This window comes from Saccopteryx bilineata, chromosome 2 (genome assembly GCF_036850765.1).
Source record: "Saccopteryx bilineata isolate mSacBil1 chromosome 2, mSacBil1_pri_phased_curated, whole genome shotgun sequence".
NCBI lineage: Eukaryota > Metazoa > Chordata > Mammalia > Chiroptera > Emballonuridae > Saccopteryx > Saccopteryx bilineata.
Genome location: NC_089491.1, coordinates 313,957,792 through 313,966,472, shown reverse-complemented (window position 1 = coordinate 313,966,472; position 8,681 = coordinate 313,957,792). Strand labels below are relative to the sequence as shown.

Sequence of the window (8,681 nt, the reverse complement as noted above, 5' to 3'; positions counted from 1 at the left end):
ACCAGCAATCATGTAGATGATCCCACGCTCAAGCTGGCTACCTCAGGGTTTTGAACCTGAGACCCTAGCATCCCAGGTTGATGCTCCATCTACTGTGCCGCTGTGGGTGAGGTGAAACTCTGCCCTTTAAACAGTAGTTCCCAATTTCCCACTCTACCCTCAGCCCCTGGTAGCCTCTATCTTCTTGTCTCTATGAATTTGTCTCTTTTAGGTACCTCATATAAGTGGAATCATACAGTATTGTCTCTTTGTGCCTGGCTTATTTCATTTAGCACAGTATTTTCTTTTTTCTTTCTTTTTTTTTTTTTTTACAGAGGCAGAGATAGACAGGGACAGACAGACAGGAACAGAGAGAGATGAGAAGCATCAATCATCAGTTTCTCGTTGCGCGTTGCGACTTCTTAGCTGTTCATTGATTGCTTTCTCACACGTGCCTTGACCGCGGGCCTTCAGCAGACCGAGTAACCCCCTGCTAGAGCCAGCGACCCTGGGTCCAAGCTGGCGAGCTCTCTGCTCAAGCCAGATGAGCCCGCGCGCGACCTCTGGGGTCTCGAACCTGGGTACTTCCGCATCCCAGTCCGACGCTCTATCCACTGCGCCACCGCCTGGTCAGGCAGTATTTTCTTTTTTATAATTTTTTTTTTTGTATTTTTCTGAAGCTGGAAACGGGGAGAGACAGTCAGACAGACTCCCGCATGCGCCCGACCGGGATCCACCCGGCATGCCCACCAGGGGCGACGCTCTGCCCACCAGGGGGCGATGCTCTGCCCCTCCAGGGCATCGCTCTGCCACGACCAGAGCCACTCTGGCGCCTGGGGCAGAGACCAAGGAGCCATCCCCAGCGACTGGGCCATCTTTGCTCCAATGGAGCCTTGGCTGCGGGAGAGGAAGAGAGAGACAGAGAGGAAGGAGGGGGGGGGGGTGGAGAAGCAAATGGGCGCTTCTCCTATGTGCCCTGGCCGGGAATCGAACCCGGGTTCCCCGCACGCCAGGCCGACGCTCTACCGCTGAGCCAACCGGCCAGGGCAATTTTTAAATTTTATTTATTCATTTTTAGAGAGGAGACAGAGAGAGAGACAGAGAGAGAGAAGGGGGGAGGAGCTGGAAGCATTAACTCCCATATGTGCCTTGACCAGGCAAGCCCAGGGTTTCGAACCGGCGACCTCAGCATTTCCAGGTCGATGCTTTATCCACTGCACCACCATAGATCAGGCCATGCACAGTATTTTCAAGGTTCTAGGTAACATGTATCATAATTACCTTCCTTTTTTTTTGTTTTTTTTTTTTTTTTTTTTTTTTTTTTTGAAGCTGGAAACTGAGAGGCAGTCAGACAGACTCCTGCATGCGCCCAACCGGGATCCACCCGTCACGCCCACCAGGGGGCGATGCTCTGCCCATCCGGGGCATCGCTTTGTTGCGACCAGAGCTATTCTAGCGCCTGAGGCAGAGGCCATGGAGCCATCCCCAGCGCCTAGGCCATCTTTTGCTCCAATGGAGCCACGGCTGCAGGAGGGGAAGAGAGAGACAGAGAGGAAGGAGAGGGGGAGGGGTGGAGAAGCAGATGGGTGCCTCTCCTGTGTGCCCTGGCCGGGAATCGAACCCGGGACTTACGCACGCCAGGCCAACGCTCTACCACTGAGCCAACCGGCCAGGGCATTGCCTTCCTTTTTAAAGGCTGAATAATATTTCATTGTATTTATATACCACACTTTGTTGATCCATTTATCTGTCGATGGACACTTGGGCTGTTTCTGTCTTTTGGCTATTGTAAATAATGCTACTGTGAATGTTGATCTATGGTCCCAGGTCTCTGGCTACTCCTAGAGCCTTTTGTGAAGGCATATTACATTTTGCCCAGCTCCAGAATTGCATGTGGGGCCAGGGGCAAGGAAGGGCTCAACTCTGGTGAGAGTGGGGACAAGCAGAAGAGCCATACATGGAGAGGGGTTGGGGGAAAAGGAGGTGAGAATGTGGAGAGCACAGCACTCCATTTAACATCCAATAATGTTCCCCATCACAGTTGGAGCGAAAGCCAAAGTCTCTACAAAGCCCTGACACCTCTCAATTTTCTTCTTCTCCTCTTATCCCTTTAGAGCCCTTTGTCTGGTCATACTAATTTCCTTGCTGTTTCTCAAACAAGAAGGGTAAGCTTTTACCTCAGAGAGGGCAGCTGCATTCCCTGTTCCCTCCCTCTGTCTATAGAGAATGCTTTCCCCCCAGATGGCCATATATCTTGCTTATTACTTCCTTATAATTTCTTTTCAATTATCACCTTACCAGTGAGGCCTTCTCCGACCCCTCCATTTAACACTGACTCTGCCCCCCTACTTTACTTTTCTTCCCGAGTCAACTTTCAAACAATTTGACTTGTTAAATGTGTGTGTGTGTGTGTGTTTTGTTTTTAAGTGAGAGGCAGAGAGGCAGAGACAGACTCCCTCTGGCACATGCCCCTACCAACCGGGATCCACTAGGCAAGCCCCTACCAAGCAATGCTCTGTGGGGCTGGGCCATAGGTCTGTTGCTTGGCAACCGAGTTATTTTAGCACCTGAGGCTGAAGACCAAGGAGTCATCCTCAGCGCCTGTGGCCAATTTTGCTTGAACTATCCAAACCCTGGCTGCAGAAGGGGAGGAGGAGGGAGGGAGGTGTGGAGAAGCAGAAGGTCGCTTCTCCTGTGAGCTCTGACTTAAAGTTGAACTCCAGACATCCACATGCCAGATGGATGCTCTATTGCTGAACCAACTGGCCAGGTGGTTAAATGTGTTCCCACCCCACCTAGAAAGTCATTTTCAGAAGGACAGGGAGTTTGTCTGTTTGCCCACTGTTATATTACTAGTGCCTAGTGAGCACTCATAATAAATAACTTTTAATGATGAATGAATGGGAGGGGTTCTAGCTTTCAATGTGACTCAACAGTATCTAGCGCACCTCAGCCTCTCTTCTGGGCTGCAGACTTCTTTTTTTTTTTTTTTTTTTTTTACAGAGACAGAGAGTGAGTCAGAGAGAAGGATAGACAGGGACAGAGAGAGAAAGATGAGAAGCATCAATCATTAGTTTTTCATTGCGCGTTGCAACACCTTAGTTGTTCATTGATTGCTTTCTCATATGTGCCTTGACCGCAGGCCTTCAGCAGACTGAGTAACCCCTTGCTGGAGCCAGAAATCTTGGGTTCAAGCTGTTGGGCTTTTCCTCAAACCAGATGAGCCTGCACTCAAGCTGGCGACCTCGGGGTCTCGAACCCAGGTCTTCTGCATCCCAGTCCGACGCTCTATCCTCTGCGCCACCGCCTGGTCAGGCCAGACTTCATTTCTAAAGGCACATCTTCTACCCCTGTGATGGGGTCATGGTCCACTGTTCAGCATCTCTCTGGTGCATCTTCTACTAAACCAACTTAACTTCTTTTCTTTTCCTTACCCTCACCGCATCCTGCTCCACCTCCTCAACTCTCTCTCTGTATCTTTGTCTAACTATGAAAATTTCGCCACCTACATCCAACATCAGTAAACAAAATGTACAGATTCCAATCATTTCCCAAATCCACCTCTTCTCCATCCTCACTGCCATGGACTGTGGCCTGCTTCTCTCATCAGTTGCCCAGAATTTTTCCTGCCTGGGGTCTTCATCACTGAGGTTTTCATGTGCAAGGGAGCCTCCCACTGCAGCCCAAGTTGTCTAAAAATCAGATCTGATCAGCCTGCTCTGATCAAGGACATTGCTGACTCATCAGGGCATGCAAAGCAGGTTATTTCTCTAGACACATCTCAGTTTCTCCACACCTCATCCCATGCCAAAACCCTTACATTTCCTGAATGTGACTTGATCTCTTTCAATGCCATGGCTTTGAACGTACTGTTTCCTGCATCTGTGTGAGCTTCCCTTTCTTTTATGTTAAAAAATTTTCTAGCCTGACCAGACAGTGGCGCAGTGGATAGAGCGTCAGACTGGGACACGGAGGACCCAGGTTCAAAACCTTGAGGTCCCTGGCTTAAGGACGGGCTAATGCAGCTTGGGCACAAGCTCACCAGCTTGAGCCCAAATGTCACAGCTCAAAGCCCAAGTTTGCTGGCTTGAGTCCAAAGTGACTACTCACTCTGTTGGAGCCCCCAACAGAGAGATGAGAAGCATCAATCATCAGTTTTTTGTTGCAACACCTTAGTTGTTCATTTAAAAAAAATTTTTTTTAATTTATTTTTATTTTTTACAGAGACAGAGAGAGAATCAGAGAGAGGGATAGATAGGGACAGACAGACAGGAACGGAGAGAGGTGAGAAGCATCAATCATTAGTTTTTCGTTGCGACCCTTTAGTTGTTCATTGATTGCTTTCTCATATGTGCCTTGACCATGAGCCTTCAGCAGACCGAGTAACCCCTTGCTCGAGCCAGTGACCTTGGGTTCAAGCTGGTGGGCTTTTCCTCAAACCAGATGAGTCCGCACTCAAGCTGGGGACCTCGGGGTGTCGAACCTGGGTCTTCCGCACCCCAGTCCGATGCTCTATCCACTGTGCCACCGCCTGGTCAGGCCTTAGTTGTTCATTGATTGCTTTCTCACATATGCCCTGACCGTGGGCCTTCAGCAGACCGAGCAACCCCTTGCTCGAGCCAGTGACCTTGGGTCCAAGCTGGTGGGCTTTTTCCTCAAGCCAGATGAACCCGCGCTCAAGCTGGCTACCTTGGGGCCTCGAATCTGGGTCTTCTGCACCCCAGTCTGATGCTCTATCCACTGTGCCACCACCTGGTCAGGCCCTGGGACTATTTTGTAACTACCAATTTGTTGTTCCTTTTTTTAAAAAAAATCATTTATTTATTCATTTTAGAGAGGAGGGAGGGAAAGAGAGAGAGAGAGAGAGAGAGAGAGAGAGAGAAGGGGAGGAGCAGGAAGCATCAACTCCCATATGTGCTTTGACCAGGCAAGCAGGTTTTGAACCGGCAACCTCAGTGTTTCCAGGTTGACGCTTTATCCACTGCACCACCACAGGTCAGGCCTGTTGTTCCTTTTTAAAAAGATTAATTAATTTTAGTAAATGAGGAAGGGAAAGAAATATATATATATATATATATATATATATATATATATATATATATATAGAGAGAGAGAGAGAGAGAGAGAGAGAGAGAGACAGGAACATTGATCTGTTCCTGTATGTGCCCTGACCAGGTATTGAACTGGCAATCTCTGTGCTTCGGGATGATGCTCTAACGGTCAGTTGGTTAGAGTCCAACCGACTGAACTAACTAGCCATGGACAATTTGTATTTCTTAATCCCTTCACCTTTTTCACCTGGCCCCCAGGCCTCCTCCCCTCCGGCAACCATCAGTTTTTTTTGTGCATATATGAGTCTGTTTCTATTTTATTTGTTTATTTATTTTGCTCTTTAAATTCCAGAGATAAGGCCCTGGCCGGTTGGACGAGTGGTAGAGCGTCGGCCTGGCGTGCAGGAGTCCTGGGTTCGATTCCCGGCCAGGGCACACAGGAGAAGCGCCCATCTGCTTCTCCACCCCTCCCCCTCTCCTTCCTCTCTGTCTCTCTCTTCCCCTCCTGCAGCGAGGCTCCATTGGAGCAAAGATGGCCCGGGCGCTGGGGATGGCTCCTTGGCCTCTGCCCCAGGCGCTGGAGTGGCTCTGGTTGCAACAGAGCGACTCCCTGGTGGGCAGAGCGTCGCCCCCTGGTGGGCGTGCTGGGTGGATCCCGGTCGGGCGCATGCGGGAGTCTGTCTGACTGTCTCTCCCTGTTTCCAGCTTCAGAAAAATACAAAAAATAAAAATAAAAATTCCATAGATAAGTGAAATCATATGGTATTTGTCTTTCTTTGCCTGACTTACATTCCTCAGCATAACACCCTTTAGGTCCATCTATGCTGTCACAGATGGTAAGATTTTATTCTTTTTTTATGGCCAAGTAATAGTTCATTGTATATATGTACCACTACTTTTTTTGGAGGGGGGATAGAGAGACAGTATCCTCCATGTGCTCTGACTGGGATACACCTGGCAATCCCCATCTGGGATCAATGCTAAATTAACTGAGCTATCTTCAGTGCCTGAGGCCAATGCTTGGACCAACCATACCACTGGCTGCAAGAGGGTAAGAGAGAGAAGAGGGAGAGGGAGGGGAAGAGAAACAGATGTTTGCTTTCTCATTTGTGCCCTGACTGGGAATTGAACTCAAGACATCCACATTGCCAAACTGATGGTCTACCATTGAACCAACTGGCTAGGGCCTAAATAAAAAATCTTAATAAAAAATAATCATATGCCTTGATGGGGGGGCTCCAGCAGAGCCAGTGCCTCCTTGCTCAAGCTAGTGACCTTGGGCTCAAGCCAACAATCATGGGAACATGTGTATGATCCCACTCTCAAGCCGGCAATCCTGTGCTCAAGCCGGTGAGCCTGCGCTCATGCCCTGTGAGCTCGCACTCAAGTCCCGACGTTGCTGGCTTGAGCACGGGTTCATCTGACTCAGTGTCCCAGGTCAACATTATATCCACTGTGTCACCACCAGTCAGGTTTCTAATATAATGTTGATTTCACCAGTACACTGGTGAAATTGGGTATCCTTGTACAATTATTTTTTTCTCTCGCACAATTAATTTTGTTCCATAATGAGAAAATCCACTTATGTCCTAGGTGTTTGGGGTTTCAGGCATCTTTTTATTTTTATTTTTTTTATTTATTCATTTTTTTTAATTTTAATAAATTGCTTTTCGTTGCACTTGATGTATTTATTATGTTGTGTGTGCATGTGTGTATGAATAGATGCATACATATACATACACAAATAGAATGTACACATACATGTTAGGCCAAAGGGAGCTTTAAAACAAGCACCAAAAATATTTAATTGATTATAGATGTAGAAACTGAGCTTCCTAAATTATCAATCACATGTTATTGACCATGTAAATTTAATATATTTTAAAAATAAAACAAGTAAGACAAAAACTTTAGTGCACTTAATCATAGAATATACAAAATAGTTAATATATATCATAAATCCATTACTAGATTTTAGGTATAAAATAATTAGCCATTTACAGCAATAAACATTAATATAAAAAATTTTCCAATATATTACAAAAAATGTACTAACATAGTATAATATCACGAAGTTTGTAGGAAATAGTAAAAATCTGAAAATAACAGACTTACTTCTTTTACATTCTAAATCAAAATTTTCTCTCCATTTATGCAGACTTCATAAAAGAAAACATTAAATATAAATTTGAGAACATTGTCACTATATGTTTTTGTATTTTTATTCTAAAACTATGTTAAAGTATTGCCATTTCAAAGAAATAACCTACAGTTTCCCAGAAGAATTATTTTTAGTGATGGCAGTCTTCCTGTTCCATATACAAAACATTAATCTTTCCTCTGTCAGAAAGCTCAACTCTACACCAGGCTCTTGGTTCTGACGTTCCTTTTCCTGTTGGGTGCAGTGACCTCTGTTTCCCTGTGACTTCCGTTCCCCTCATCCTCTTCTATAATTACAGGCATACTCAGACTTAAACATTCATCTTCCTTCTGTACATTCTGGGTGTCATCTCTTTTCCTGGAAGACATCATCCTTTCTGCTAATTTCAATGGTTCTTTGCTTCTTTTTTTCCTGGGAGCTTTGATTTGTCCTTGACCCAGCGCAGAATCAGAGTCAGAAGTGTCAAGTCTGACTTGACGATGCCTCCTTGACCTGGAAGCCGGAACAACAACTGAAAAGGCCTTTGATTTTATTTTTGCTAATACTTCTGCCCTTTCACATCCCTCTGATTCTTGTGACTTTCCTTCCCTCTTTTCTTCTCCATCTTTAACTTTCAAGGATGGATTCTTCCTGTCTCTGTGCCACTGCTGATGCTCCAGAACTATGTTCTTAATGTTATCAAAAAAAATCATCCTTTATCAAGCTGAGGGCTTTGTCTGGATTGGACTTATCAGCTGAAATGACATGTTTCATGTTCTGATAATGATCATGAACATTCAGCATTTCCTCCAATACATCGGAAGTGATCAGTTTCGTTACACGATCATTTGGGTCCTTAAATTCTTCCGTAACTTCAACTCGCTGAATTTTTTTTCTTCATTCTACATAACAGCAACTTGGGCATTGCTGTATAGTGAAATGCTTTGTCTAGTCGTAGCTTCCTAAAAATATAGGCTGCATCAAAATGTTGTGCATTTATCAATTCTTGTTGAAATTTTAAAACTTTATCCCAATCCTTCAGAGCAACTCTAATTTTTTGCTTAGGTTGACACAGTTGGGTGTTATATAATCCATAGAGCAGATACAAAGCACCCACTCTGATCTGGAAGGTGTATGGAGGTAATAAATATTGCCAAGCCAAAGCCAACGCTTCTTTTGTAAATGTGTTCTTTTCTAAATTTCTCATTCTACCACAGAAGATGGTCCCGAACTTCATGGTCCTCCAGAGCTCCGTGAAGTCCTCGAAGCGCACGCTGTCCGTCTCCTGGAAGCGGCTGAGCAGTGCTTCGCAGTCGGCTGCAGACCTGGAGGGGTCCCCATGCCTGCAAAGCTTGCACACACCACTAGCCGTCTAGGTTGCCGAGGAAACCCGGCCCGGACGTCCCGCCTCCTACGAGGTGACGCACACGCGTTCCGTGACGTGTCATTTATTCATTTTTAGAGAGGAGAGAGAGAGAGAGAGAGAGGAAAGAGAGAGAGAAGGGGGGGAG

At 46.0% G+C, this 8,681-nt stretch overlaps 1 pseudogene; it reads right to left on the bottom strand.

Moving 5' to 3' along the window:
• Nucleotides 1-7,106: 7,106 nt before the first annotated feature.
• LOC136323366 (snRNA-activating protein complex subunit 1 pseudogene) lies at nt 7,107-8,511 on the bottom strand (annotated as a pseudogene).
• Nucleotides 8,512-8,681: the final 170 nt, after the last annotated feature.